The sequence below is a fragment of the Tenrec ecaudatus genome, chromosome 1 (assembly GCF_050624435.1).
Source record: "Tenrec ecaudatus isolate mTenEca1 chromosome 1, mTenEca1.hap1, whole genome shotgun sequence".
Classification (NCBI taxonomy): Eukaryota; Metazoa; Chordata; class Mammalia; order Afrosoricida; family Tenrecidae; genus Tenrec; species Tenrec ecaudatus.
Genome location: NC_134530.1, coordinates 188,348,915 through 188,364,721, shown reverse-complemented (window position 1 = coordinate 188,364,721; position 15,807 = coordinate 188,348,915).

The following is a 15,807-nucleotide window of genomic DNA, read 5'->3' as shown; positions in this document are numbered from 1 at the left end:
GGGAAGCACTTTTAGTGTCAAGGGATTGCATAAAGTAGTTTTCTACAGCCTTCTGATTAAAACGCAAAGGATACTATGAAATTCGTCACGAAAAAGGTCCATTTACAGATCACCCTCCTACACACACTCTTGAAACCTAAGGGACAACCATTTATAGCTATTTATTTTAACAGTTACCAAAACATACTTGGGCAGTATTTTATACTGCTTTCCTTGAGCTTTATTTCAAAATTAGAAAGTGTGTGTTCATTTGCTCCTGTGGAAAGTAAGGATTTAGTTCATTTACAACCCTCCATACCCCCCCCCTGTGTCACACACACACACACACACAGGAACACCAAATACACACACACACTCACACATGCACGCTCATTACCTCCCCTTCTCCATCTTTCCAACATAGTTCATCACATTGCAGTTTTAACCAATATTTATTCTTTACATTATTTTCCCTTTATAGATTTTGTTTACAGCAAAGCCATGAAAGGGACAATGATCACATCTCGTCTCTTCTGTGAGTTGTTGGTTGTCCTTCCAGTGCAATTCTTCATCTGCTTTATTTTTCTTTGTGCATAATTATGATGCTCAGCACACTCTCTGACAGACCTATCAGCCAACCAGGCACACCAAGCAGTGTGTCATTGCCGTGTTTTCTTGGGCAATGTGTCCCCAGAGCCCTCAGTTATTGTTCTCTCTCTGACTGCTGTTGCTCTCTCGACCTGGGGCATACCAGCCCTCCTGAAACTGCCTTTGCTTGCCAAAAAAAAAAACCCAAAAAACCCAAATGCACTGCCATCGAATCAGTGCAGACTCACAGTGACCCCCCCCCCCCCGTGGGTTTCCGAGACTGTAACTGTTTGCCGGAGTAGAAAGCCCCGTCTTTCTCCCTCAGAGCTGCTGGTGGTTTTGAACTGCCAGTCGCAGCCTAATGGGCAACCCTGCACCCCTAGGGTTCCTCTCACTCACATCCTAGCAACTCCTTTTCTCTTTTTCTTAAAATCATTTACTGGGGCTCATACAACTCTTATCACAATCCATACTTCCATCCAGTGTGTCAAGCACATTTGTACATTTGTTGCCATCATCATTCTCAAAACATTATCTTTATACTTGAACCCTTGGTATCAGCTCCTCATCCCCCCCCCCACTCTCCCACCATCCCTTCCTCACAAATCCTTGATAATTTATAAATTACTATTATTATTTTATGTCTCACACTGACCAATGTCTCCCTGTACTCATTTTTCCATTATCCCTCCCCCTGGGATGGCGTTATATGTACATCATTATGACCAGTGCCCCCTTTTTCCTCCCTCCTACCCTTTCCCATCCTGATATCACTATTCTCAATATCAGTCCTGAGGGGTTTATCTGTCTTGGATTCCCTGTCTTTCCAGCTCTTATCTGTATTTGTGTACATGATCTGGTCTAGCTAGATTTGTAAGGTAGAATTGGGGTCATGATAGTGGGGGATGGGGCAGCATTAAAGAACTAAAGGAAAGTTGTATGTTTCCTCAGTGCCATACTGCACCACGACTGGTTCGTCTCTTCCTTGTGCCCTTTCTGTAAGGTGATGTCCAATTGTCTACAGATGGACTTTGGGTCTCCATTCTGCATTCCCCCTCATTCACATTGATTGATTTTTTTGTTCTCATCTTTGATGCCTAATACCTGATCCCATTGACACCTCATGATCACATAGGCTAGTGTGCTTCTTCCATGTGGACTTTGTTGCTTCTCAGCTAGATGGCCACTTGTTTATCTTCAAGCCTTTAAGACCCCAGATGCTATATCTTTTGATAGCTGGGCACCATCAGCTTTCTTCACCACATTTGCTTATGCACCTTCAGTGATTGTGTTGGGAAGGTGAGCATCATGAAATGCCAGGTTATTATAACAAAGTGTTCTTGTATTAAGGGAGTACTTGAGGAAAGGCCCAATGTTCATCTGCTACCTCAATACTAAGGCTATAAATATATATACACAGATCCATTTCCCTGTCATTATATAAAATATATATTTACAAATGTACATGCCTGCATTTAGACCTCTATAAATACCCTTTGCCTCCTAGTTCTTTCCTCTATTTCCTTTTGCTTTCCTCTTGTCCCACTATCATGTTCAGCCTTCATTTGAGTTTCAGTAATTCCTCTCGGTTACATTGCCCTTGAGCAAGCCCTACCAGGCATCCTACACCCTCCTTGCCATCTATTTTATATCATTTCTTATTACCTTGTCCCTGTTTTTTTTCCTCTGTCATTCTGAAATCTCATAATGATATACCTTCTTGTAGTTCTTATTTATTGTGCTGTGCACCCTGAGTCCTTTGAATCAAAAGAAATTAATTTCTTTCAACAGAAGAATGTTTCTTATATTGTACATCAATAATTTTTCATCTCCACTTTCTTTGGTCTATTTTTCTCCTGTTAGTTGGAACTTAGACTTTCAGATAACCTGCTTGTCTCATCTTTACATCTTCCTCATATTTTCTATTTTTTTTACTACTTTCTGGAAAAATGCTTCAATTCTATATTCTATGCATTCTGTACATTTATTTTTCTATTATCTTAATCTTTAAATGTAAGTTTTTTCTTGTTCTTTGAATGTCCCTTTGTACATACAATCTCATTCTGTTTCTGCATGAATGAAGTGCATTGTCTCTTAGGTTTATTTTTCCCATTTCCAGCATTTTCTGACTCATTTGACTCGAATTTTCATCTTTTTGCACCAGCATCTCTCCTCAAAGACCTGCTAACCTGTTTCAGTCTGTTCATATCTTAAATATGAGTGAGGCACTATGTAACTGATAGTTCTTCAGTGTATGCATATGCACATGCATACACAGTGTGGGGACGGACTAAGGAGGTGCTTTATTGACTATAGGGAAATTAATTAGGGTAATCAATTGTAGTTTCTATGGTTTCATTGGGTTATATTTCATTTCTTCTGAAAAGTTCTTCCATTCTCCTCTCAAAGGGGTAAGGGTGGCATACACCTGAAAGGAGAAAGGAACTGGATACGCAGAGAGTCTCATTGTTCTGTATGTAGAATTTCACTTAGTGCCCCTGTCTTCACTACGTCACATCTGCTATCATCTTCGCTCAGTGACCTCAAGTCCAGAGGCTCCGGTTCAGTGTCTCCAGAGAATAAATCCCATGCCCTCTGAAGAAGCGCGGGTAGAAAGGTATCTTGCTGGATGGACGAGGCAAGGGAATCTGGGGGTATCTAAGTGTTCCTCATGGATACCTGCACCTGCTTCTCCTGTCTGCTTCCACCTCCCTCCCACTCTTTAGAAATACCGAGAGTCTGCACTCCCTGAGCCTTTCCTGTTTTCCAAATATACGTGCAGCTTTTTGATTTCTTCATTTGCAAGGACTTTCTCTGTTTTCCTTAATTGATGATTGTGTGTCCACCTGCTTCCCGTCTTCCCAAATTTTTGTTTCTACCTCTCTTTTGCTATAATTTTCCCTCCCTGGAGGACTATTTCATAACAGTCTGCCCTTGAGTTTGACACATTGAACACTAATGACGAAAGGTCAGATACATTGTGGTATGATGTGAAGGACATTCTACACAAAGAAAGCAAACATTGTCATTAAAAAGACAGGCAAGAAAGAAAAGACCAAAATGGATGTCATAAGAGACCCTGAAACTTACTCTTGCATATTGAAAGCAAAAAAGCCACGTGGAAATAAAAGAGGGCAGCAGTAACATTAAAGACAATGCTAGAAGACAATATAAATTATTAAGGGAAGAACATGTCCAGCATTTTTCAAGTTAAAAGAAGTCAAGAAAAATTCAAGCCTTGAGTTGCAACATTGAAAGATTCCCTAGACAAAACATTACATGACATAGAAAGCTTCAAAAGAAGATGGAAAGAATATGCAGAGTCAATGTACCAAAAAGAGTTGGTCTACATTCATCCATTTCAGTAGAAGCATATGACCCAGAACTGACAGTACTGAAGGAACAAGTCTAAGCCAGACTGAAGGGAGTGGGCTTTTGAAAACAAAGCTATAGGAATTGACAAAATACCAACTGAATATTTCAGGAAATTGAAGCATCCGCTTAGTTATGCCAAGACATTCAGAATAAAGCTACCTGGCCAGCCAATGAGAAAAGATCTAGATTGATTCAAATCCCAAAGAAAGGAGACCCAATCAAATGTGAAAAGTATTGAGCAATTCTAATTAATATTACCACCCAAGTAAAATTTTGTTCATGATCATGTATAAACTGTTGTAAAAGTACAATGGGGTACTGTCAAATTCAAGCAGGATTCAGAAGAGGACATGGATTAATCAAAAGATTAGAGGCTTAAACTCACCCAGAGGCACCTCGGAAGAAAGACTTGGCCATTTACTTCGTAATGATCACAGACCTATGGGAAGCGTTGTTTTTCTCTGGAATACATGGGATTGCCCTCACTTGGAAAATGACTCAATGGCAACTGGTTTGATCTCAATCTCTCTCTATCTGTGTGTGTGTGAGTGTGAGTGTGTGTTGTGCATGCATGCAGATGTGCACACATGCATGCCACATAACATAACCTAATTATGAGAGTAAAATGGAGCATACTTATTATGCAATGTGTGTATATCAGATGGTGAAATATCTCAAAGCCCACTGAGAATTCTTCCTACCACTGTGAGGCTTTTAGCAATGAACATAAATAAATATTTCTAATCTGCCCCTATAAATGCCATTGGTATTATTGTAGGCATAAATAATCTGACTCCCAACTTTGCACGTGTGGGTGGTGTCCCCCATTGCTCTGGTTTAAGGAAAACAACAGTTCCCCTCCAATCCACAGCAAGACTCTTAGGTGCCTAAGGAATTAGATTTAAGGAGGTCCCCGAGGGTACATGCAGCTGGTTAACACTCTTGGGTGCCAACCAAAAGTCTCCCCATAGGCACCTTGGCATAATGGCCTGGCGACCTCCTGTCCAAAAGGGCAGCCACTGAGAATGCTATGGAGCACAGTTCTACTCTGACACACACATAAAGTTACCATGACTCAGCATCACCTTAAGGTCAAGCACTTCTACTGGTGTATGTGCCTAAGAAGCAAGGTAGACTCTGTGTGGTTTTCATCTCCTCATCCATCCAAAGCCACAAGCCTACTAAGATCCCTGGGAACCAGTCTTGAGAGATGTGGTTCTGAATTGCTCTCAGAGAGCCTTCCCCCACACACAATTGAGTTTTCTAAGGCTGTGCACTTCCCAGCACCATGAAGACATTACCAGCAAGATACAGCACCTTGGTATGGGGGCAGAGTGGTTTTTCTAGCTTTCCAGGTCCCGGGGTAGTTGTTGTATTGAGTGATGAATCACTAATTTCTAGAAACCTTGACGAGAACCTGAAGGCGGGAGATAAATGTGAGGGGGTGGGGGGTGTTGCTCCGAGCAATCCAGTAGATAAATGGCCAGTCGTGACTCAAGATGGTTTTACATTTTCTGAGTGTAATCAAGTGAGATGTAACCAATATTCTGTAGTTCATTAGACTCATGTCTCCTAACCTTCACTGTCAAATGCTCCCTTCAACAGAGAGGCCGCCTGCCCATCTCTCTTTAATTTAAACAAAATTTTAACCTTAAGTAAAACCAGTGGGAGAGCTACGGGCAGGTAACTAGCAGAAGGAGACCGCCTAAAGGGAGGAGAAGGTCACAAATAATTTGGTCTAAAATTGAAAGGGGGAGAAAGCAGAAAGGGTGGAGGTAGGGATAGGAAGAAAGATTGACAAGGGGAAATTGTATGATTTCAGTTCTTTCTTATGCTGGTGCATTTCTCATTATGGCCAACTGAGCATCAGTAAATGGATAAATTGTGTGCAATATTTGAAGAAATGTATTGAGGAGCCTCCTCTGGCTGCTTCCAGGTACAGGGGCAGCAGAGCATGTCTAACTTATATCCCATTCCCCCTTCACTCCTAGCGAGAGCCTCTGGGCTTTCTTTTAGGACAAACCGACTGTGTTCGCTCCCCTAAGAAAAGGCCAGTGCAGAAACGGGGCTTTGAGTCTATCACCTGGGGAGATAGGAAATTCTTCCCTGTGGAAGTACAGAGAAGGACCCTTCTGTGAGAACAAGCCTAGGTTGTCCCCACTTGATGGTTCATCTGGCCCACTCTGGAGGTTCATGCCAAGAATTTGGTCTTGCCAGAATGGGATTTAATAGCTTCCACCAAGTCTCTCTGCTCCGTGTTTTTGCTCACCTCAGTACACCATTTATGCAGCCACTTTAGCTTTTTAAGACCCAACTCTAATCATGTACAATTCTTATTTGAAAATCTTTCATAGGTCTCAGTTGCATACAAAGCCATGACCAAATTCAAATTTTTTTTAGATATAGTGTTCTATGTTGTTTACAATGTGGCTTTAATCAATCTTTCCATCTAGGCAGAGGAAGACAGTGGGAGGTTGGCAAGAGTTAAAGGCAACAGGGGCAAATATTGTTATATACACAATGCACCACAGTGACGATCAGTGAATAGGCGTTTGGATAGACACGCAGGCTAGAGGGAGCGTATAGACAACGATACATAGATAGATTTGACAGCGGATATTTGCTTCAAATATATCCATGAATGTGGCGAGGCATATAGGGAATAAAGTTATGAGAACTTCTTAGGTATACTTAAGTATATCTAAGTTAGATATACTTGTAACACCTTGAGTGAATGAGTCGCTGAGCCTGGGGCTCAGGACCATAATTTCAGGGGGCACTAAGGTCAATTGGGATAGCACACAGCACAAGGATGATGTTCTACATCCTAATTTGGTGAGTAGCTACAGGAGTCTTCAAAAGCTCATGAGCATCCATCTAAGGAACAACTTCTGCTACCTCTCCATCCAGAGGGAAAAAGTGTGATGAAAATCACAAGACATATGGAAACAATTAGCCCACTGGACTAATTGGAACCGAATTCACCCCTGTGTTAGAATAATCCACCAGTTAAGAGAAAAAAATGGCGCATTGATCCCAAGACAGCATCCGGACAGTGAGGAAAGAAGCAGGAATGGAGGCAGGAAACAGGGAAGACGTGGGATAAATGGTGGTACACTAAAGGGCTTGTGATCAATGAGTTGAAACAAAATCTGTATAAATTGTTGCATGTAAAAGTGATGGTTTTCTCGGTAAACCTTCACCTAATTCATAATAAAAAGGTTTTTATTTTAATTGAACAAATCAAACTCTCCATTTTTCTTACTAGCTGCCACGTTCCCCACACCCATGTCTTCATATCATTGCACGGCGCCTCTCCCTGAAGTCGCCAGGTCCTGCCATGCTTTGGGTGCCTTCACACGCACTGTCCCTCTGCCCAGAGCCCTCCTCCCTTCTTTGTCTGTGTACCAGAATGCGTGCCATTCATTTTTCAAGTTGCAGTCCTAATTTCGTTTTCTTGGAGGATCTTCTGTTACTACTGATGTCTGTTTTGTCTTTTCCTTCTCCAAGCCTCCCGGCCATCAAAAGCCAGCAAGTGGCTCATTGAGGAGAAGTAAAGAGGGTAGAGGGAGTCCTGAGGACATGACAGTCAAGCACTTACCTGCTAACTGAAGGGTCGGTGGCTTGACCCTCCCCAGCAGCTCTGCTCCAGAAAGACCCTCTCCAGAAAAGACCAAAGGCAGGAAAACCCCATGGGGCAGTTCTACTCTGTCACGTGAGGTCACTGAGTCAAAATTGATTCTATGTTGCCTAACACCACCACCACCACCAGACTTACAGGCTCATGGTTGAAAGTGAAAGGTTGGTAGAGTTGTAGACTCTCCCCAGGCAAGGTGCCTAACCCTCACTGCCATTGAGTCGGCTCTGGCAGATGGTGGCCCTATAGGACAGGGGAGAACTGCCCCCATGGATTTCTGAGATGGTAACTCTTTATAGGAATAGAAAGCCTCATCTTCCCCCAACAGAGTAACTGGTGGTTTTGAACTGCTAACCAAGTGATTAGCAGTCCCATTGGGTCTCTGGAGTCCCATATAAAATGAAACCAGAGACAATGACTTAAGCATGATTCAAGTTAGTAACGTTGGTGTGATGGATGGGCATCGCAACAGGAGATGCTGGTATTGGAGATACTTAAAGGAGCGGTGCTGGGTACTTCTGATTCAGGAGTCAGCTAAGTAAAGGACACGGGCGACAGAGAGATCCCTGCCTCATGCAAGACAGTATTTGTGGTGCATGTGCTTGGATAGTGATAACTCTTAAATGGACCACCAGGGGACGAGCTAAGAAGACAACATGCACAGGAAAGGAGGGGGAACGTGATAAGCCCCACCGCTCCTCCACTTCAGCTCAACAACACGCCTTACGTGGAAACAAAGCAGACACGGATGGTTTAGGGGGAACCTCTGCCTGATTGCTTGCTGGTTTCCACCACACTAGTTCTATTCCTTGTGTTGTGTGATTGTGGGACATTCAGATGTTTCTCCTATAGGTCTGGTGTGTCTGTAGATCTTCACCTACAGCCTGGAGAAGCGTCTGCAGACTGCCAAATCCTTCTGTAGTTCAGAGGATCCTGCACACCCTGAGGTGGCACAGGAGGCCGACAACTGACATAGCACATTCCATAGACTCCACAGCCTCAAGCGCGATGAAAGGCCACTCACCCTTTGAAATACCCCCTGAAAGACTCACCAAGCTTGGGTTCTTGGATGTATGGTATCACGTGAAAGTTCTCCAACTCTGAGCGCTGAAAGGAAACGTGCCAGAGGGCCTCTCTGTCTGTAGGCCAGGTTGGAAGTAGGTTCCACACCCCTTTAGCTGTGTCCTAATCTTCACAGGGAGACAGTGAAGAGAGAGCATCTTGAAGCTGAGAGATTGCTGGCAATTCGATTTCGCATTTATAATAGAATCTAAGCCGGCAGCCTCAACCCTCTGTGGTCAGCCTTTTTTAATCGTTTTACGCACACCACTTCTAGCACCTCACTCTTGTGGTGAAGGCATGTCTTTATAGCCATCTTCCCCATCAACCTGGGTTTCTCTGAGAAAGCGCTGTCTTCCCCTCTGAATTCTCAGCCTGGCACAGTGCTTGGCGTCTAATGACCCCACCATGGAACTGACTTCGCTTTTCTCCCCCTCGGATCCTTTGATTCCTCCAGTCTCCTTCCCTAATCCTCCTCTTCGTCACCACCTTTCCTGACTTCCCAGCCCTGCTCTGACTGATGGTGGATGAGGGCAGTAAACCAGCCTGACGCCCTAAATGGAAGCGTCTCTGGGTCACTGCTTAGATTATATATATATATTCATTTCTCTTTCATCTATCAGTTTCATCAGCCTCTATAGGAACTCTGCATCCTGACCCACTACCCTATTGCTAGGTGCCATCGAGGTAACAGTTGTGCATGAAGTGCACAGGGCAAGGGTTAAACCCCAGTCTCTAGCAGACAAGGCCGAGAATCCACCCCCACGCTCAGTGCTCCTAACTATTCAATTCCATTCTCCAAGAAACCAGAACTTTCTCCTCCCCCGAAGCCCCTTCGCACCCCTCATTTGTGATGAGTGTGGCACATCTCTGACACACCATGTTCCCAGGCAGTGCTGACAGCAACAAATCATTCTGTCCTTCTGTCTGTCAGAGCAGCATGACTTGGGGATTAAAGGTCTGCCCCCCGTGAGCTGAGCTGTCTTGGTTTGAATCCTGGCATTTTCCTTAATTAGCTGTGTGAACTTGAGTGAATTTGTCCAGCTCCCTATGCCTCTGTTTCTTCATCTGTATAATGGGATGATAATCACAGTGCCTGCTTCGTGGAATTGCCTTGAAAATTAATCAAGGTAATATATGCCGGGTAATAAAGAAGTACTTGGCACTTAGTACACATTATATAAGTTGTTGTTTCTTCTTCATCAGCATCAACATTTCTATTACTATTGCCAAGGAATCACAGGTTAGAACACTTTCAGGTCTATAAGCCGCAATACTTAATTATATCTTCAGCTTCCTGATTTCTACCAAAGCATCCACCCTCATTCTTTGTTGCTCTTGTCATGAGCCTTTGCGTTGGTTCTCATGCACAGCAATGTCACATGCAGTGGAATGAAATATCGCCCCTCCTGCACCATCATACTGTTACGCTGGCACCATGGCTGTGACCACTGTCTCCATTCATCTCCTTCAGGGTCTTCCACATTCAGTAAAGAGGTTTAAGTCTCTCCTATCCTGAATGAAACCTTCTTCTACTCTATGTATACCTTCAGCTATGCTTCACCTTCCCGTTCTCTCCCTTCTCTCCACAGTCAAACGCAGGGGTCCTCAAACTATGGCCCGCGGGCCACATGTGGCCCGCCGAGGACATTTATCCAGCCCACAGGGTATTTTTGCCCGATTTGTTTTTCAAAATAAGGTATGTACAGTGTGCATAGGAATTTGTTTATAGTTGTTGTTTTTAAACTGTAGTCCGCCCCTCCAGCAGTCGGAGGGATAGTGAACTGGCCCCCTGCCTCAAAAGTTTGAGGACCCCTGGGAAAGCATTAACTGAGTGATCTACACTTACAACCTCCACCCCTCACCGCTCATTCTCGCCTCAATCCACAGCCATCGGCTTCGGCTTCCACAAAACCACAGAAACTGCTCTCACTAAGATCAATACTCTGCCTATTGCTCCATCTGATTACCTTTCTGTCACGTTTGACCCCATTGACCGCTCATTTTTTCTTGAGGCGTTTCCTTTATTTCTGAGACACTATCTTTTCCTGGTTGTAGCAGTCAGAAAATATAATGCAATTTTACTATGTTGTAAACAAGTAAGAGTACCTAATTTTCAGTGGTTTACCGCAATAAAGGTTTCGTTTGTTTGTTTGTTTGTTTAATACCCCCAAGACATATTGGCTGAGGGTTGGGGTAGTCAGAAACATACAATAACTCTTTAAATTTCTCTTCAAATCCACTGGCCCAAGCATGCCATATGATCCAAAGGTAACATCAATATATCCAAGTATATGTCTCCCACTTGCACAATAATCTTACAGGAAAGACAGAAAATAATAATAATAAAAACCCATTGCCACCAAGCGAATTCTGACTCGGCGACTATATAGAGTTTCTGAGACTGTAAATCTTTACGGGAACAGATCACCTCGTCTTTCTCTCCCAGAGTGGATTTCAATTTCGGGCTGTTCAGTTACCAGACCAACCTCAAACCCACAATCAAACTACCTGCCACACTGGCTTCCTTCTACCTTTACAATGGCTCCTTCTTAGATAACTGGTAGACAGACGGACAAACAGGAAAGAGGAAGGAAGGAAGGAATGAAAGAAAAGAACAAGAGAAGAGAGAAGGGACAAGGATGGAAAGGAAGGAAGGTGTCATCAAGTCAACTCCAGCTCATGGTGACCTTGCACACAATCACATGACAGGCTGCTTTCACCATGTCATCGTCATCATTGCACACAGGTTTGAATTCATTGTTGCAGGTAACGTGCCAACCCACCTCACCAAGAGTTGTCCTTGCCATTGGTGCTCCTCTGTTTCGCTGTATATCATGTCTACCTCTAGTGGTTGATCCCTCGTGATAACAAAACTAATGAGTTGACCAATATTCCATTGGTTCTCATTGGAAAGATTTCCATTGGCTTTCATGTTTGGAAGTAGATGAGCACCTTTCTTTCTACTCCAGAAAGCTCTGCTGAAAGCTGTCCATGATGGTGACCCATTGACTTAATTTCTAGCATCCCAGGACCACCCTCTTTGACTAGATCCTATTCTTCCACCTATTGTTTAAAATTGGTGCTCTCCAGAGATTCTCACTCTTTCATGCTGTCCAGACCCTTAGCTTCAAGTTATACCTATAGACTTCCAAATTCCTAGGACAAACTACCACTGGACATATGGAACAGGTCCATCTCGAGGCATACAGGGTATGCATTGGGCCGCTTACCACAAGGTTAGTAGTTTGAAACCATCAGGGTCAACTCAAGAGAAAGATGAGGCTTTCTACTCTCCTAAGATTAACAGGTTTAGAAACCCACTGGGACCATTCTATTCTGTCTTATAGGGTTGCTATGAGTTGGCATTGACTCAATAGCAGGGAGTTGAGGAGCTTGGTTTTGAACTTAAAATATACAAAACCCAACTCAAAATCTTACCTTCTTATTCCTTCACTTGCCCCATGGTTAATGATAATACCATCAACCCAAATGCCCAACTCAGAGACCTGCCAAGGTTCATTTGCTTCTTCCCCCCCATTCTATCCAATGAGCCAGGTAGAAGCCATTTTATTTCTAAAATCAATTTCTAATCTCTCCCACACTCTGTATTTCCTCTTCTTGAGTTTGAGCTCTAACCACCCTTTGCAGGATTATAAACCCACTGCTATCAAGCAGATTCACACACACCGCAACTCTATATAGGTTTCCTGAGGTTGTGAATCTTTATAGGAGCAGATAGCCTCATCTGTCACCTGAGGGGTGACTGGTGGGTTTGAAATGCTGACCTCCTCGTTAGCGGTCCAAAGCTTAGCTGACAGTGCTGTCAGAGCTCCTTGTTTTAATTATAAGCTCAAAAAAAAAAAAAACCAAACTCACTGCCATCAAGTCAATTCTGACGCATATGACCCTATAGTGATCCTAACTGGCCTATCTGCTGAGCTCAGTCTTCACTTGACTCCATTTCTGTATTGCATTGACACCCACCCATGCCCCTATACTTCCCAAATCCAATCTTGCCTCTTCTCTGCTTGCGAAACTTCAAGGGCTCCCACATTGGCTTGAAGTAAACTCTGGTCCTCTTAGCGCTACCAGTTAAGCCTCTTCGCAAGCAGGATTCTGCTTGTCTTTTCAGCGTGTCCTGCTGTCCGTCCCTTGCACCCTCTGCTTTGGATGTAGGAGAGCGCTTCGCAAAGTTTGGTGACATGTTTTACCATCTTTTAATGACATGTTTGTCCACAGACTTTTTGAAACCCCCTCATGGTAAGCTTCTCGTCAGCTATAAGACATGCCCTGATGCATTCCATTCCCTTGCGCTTGCCTGTGCGCGTCTCTCTGTCCAAATCCTCTTGTGCTTGGTGAGCGCCTACCGCTCCTCCAATCGTTAGTTCTGGCCTTGCTCGTTCACAAGGCCTTCCCCATGCTTGCCTCTTCTCCTTACCGCCCCCAGAGCAGGGAGCACCGAGCTTTGTCACAGTGTCCATCCCATTACAGTATCACTCACGTGGCTTTCTCTTCTTAAGGGATTAGGGCTTCTGAAGACCAGGAATCAAACCATTGTCATCTCTGAAAATGCTCCTGAACTAGCACAGCAGAACCACATTGAATGCTCCATAAATGTTCCTGGAGAGGATGAATACACAAGCGACACAGTTCAGTCGGATCATTAACCCAATGACCAAGATTTTTCCAGTTTCTCTCCCTGGCTGCTTGCTGGCTCAAGCAGACATACTATCTCCTTCCTTGTCTGGTGGTCAACTTCTTGTGGTCTGGTTGAAACTGTTCTCTCTAAGGCAGTTCTAGCCTGGTGAGTATTCTTAGCAAACCTCCTTTTCCCAAAGCCTAAAAGCTCCCCTGAAAGCTGCATTCTTTGCTCAACAGCTTTCCTAAATCCACCTTGCCCATTTCCATTACTGCCGCCACCGCCGCCACCACCCTCACCTCCTGCCCATCGACATCAATCTTTCTGCTTCCCAGTTTTTCTTATCCTTTCTATTTCCATCTTCATCTCTTGCAGAACCAATTACATTCCTTGCAGGCATAAATCAAAGTGTGGGGTTCCTAGTGAATATTACGTGTGTGTGTGTATGTGTGTGTGTAATTTCAATATGGCTACAGCAGAGCACTAAGCCTAGACCTGCCCATGGGGCCCTGTGCAATTGCAGTTTGCACACCCAGGAACTCAGTCCTGATCCCTGCCTCTCAGGGCCAGGCAGGCCACAGGCTCTAGAGGGCACGGATCTCAGGAGGACCCCAGCAGTTCTTCAGGAGAATATGTGTCGGCAATGTTGCTGAGGCAGCGCATGGTAGGCAACACGAGGACAAAAGTATGGGAGACAATTTGGTAGAATAAGTTCATCTGATAAGTTATTAATCACTGCAGTTGAGAAAAGGGGGGTTGGAGAAGGAAACAGAGATGTGCGCATGTGGTGAGGAAAGGGTAAAGGATGCTTTGGAGCACCGCCATGTAGACGCTGTTTTAGTAAGCTGTCTCCTCCGAAGCATCTTGTAATTATGAAGGAATTGCCTGTCAATGTTTGTATCTAATCAGGAGCTGCAGAGTGATTATGCTAATTCCGTGGCTTGGGGTGTGGGACAGAGTGCCTTTCTCTTCTGTGCGGGCTGTCAGGTGGCAAAAGGACAGGCGGTGTTGAGCAGGTTTGCGGGCTCGCTCACTCCTGCCCTCATCCATTAGCTAGACATTTACTGAGGACATGTTTCGTGCCAGGCACTCCGATCAGGAACTTCCCTCAGAGAGGGGCCAGAGGGGAGATCTGATATGGGGTCCAGCACTGGGAGCTGGAGGGAGGTCAATGTCACCTACTCCCCCATCTAAACCTACTGTACTGACAGTGTCCTTAGAGACAGGCAGGACTGAGCGAAGAGAAGCCTGGCTTGGGGTCAGAGGAATTCATTGACTTTTCTTGGTCTCTCTCCTTTCTCTTTCTTCAACCTAAGATTAATGAATGCAAATGGAGGAGGGTCATGGTTTCTGGGGCTGACTCCAAATGCCCGGCGCTGAGAGTCATGCTGCCTCCGCCTGCTACAGTCTCACTCCAGGGCTGGGAGCCGCTCCAAGCATGCCTTTCCTTTGTAGAGCATCTTCTGGCTTACAGCTGTTATCGCATTTTGATCTCCATAACATCCTGGCTTGGGAAATATTAGACTGAACCATATGAAAGTGCCGCTTCAGTACTTCCTTTGTGGTCAGGTATCGGTGATTTTGTATGGTTCAAGCTCACATAGGTGGTGGCATTTTCCCCCTTTTAAAAAAGGGAAGTTAGAAAGTTTGGAGCAAAGTCACAGAGGCAAGTGTAAGGCCTGGAGCCCCAAGGTGAATCTCAACTGGAGTCCATGCTTCCTGGCTGGCTTCGGGCAGCAACACACGCACAGGTTGGGAGCCTCGTGTTAATAATGTGTTTTAAATTGTTTTTTTTTTCCTCAACCCCAGATTTAGTAATGGTTCTCTGTACAAACTCATTCATTTTTAATCAGTTGACTGTAATGATTTGTTACAAATGATCTTTAATTCTCAGCTGTGGTTAATCAGTACTGAAAGGCACTTTTCCTTTTATTCTATTTAGATAGGACACTTCGAAATACTTGCCTGCCATTACTTAATCACTTGTTTGTTTTTCCTGAGCACACAGTTTCTGGCCTCATACAGCCAGCTGCTTTCAGGCGTTTTCCCTCCCCGCTGGCACGGACGGCTCCAGGTCGCGGGAGCAGGGAGCCGCAACAGGGAACTTGGGGCTGACCCTTACGGAGCCTGGGCTGGGGGACCATGCACACACAGCTGGGCGCTGAGCATTTTCTGACTTATAAAGTGAGCAACGGCAACACACCTTGGAAAGGGCTGCTTTGAGAATGACCAGTTGAAGGAGATGGCAGCTGACCCCTCGTGGGTGTCAGGAGGTCTTGCCAGAGGGGGTGGGTCCTGGAGGAGGCACATTAGCCAAGCAGAGGGCTCTAGGCAGTTAGACCAGTGGATGCAAAGGCCCAGGGAGAGAGGACAGGACAGCTGGGGATATGCCATTGAGTGAGAGGTGGAATGAGGGCGGGGGGAAGTAAGAGAGAAGGTGAAGGGAAGTAAGTGGGGCCAGATCATGAAAGACCTTGGACATGACAAAAAACTTTGAACTTGGGAGGGTTAAGAAGGAATTATGGCC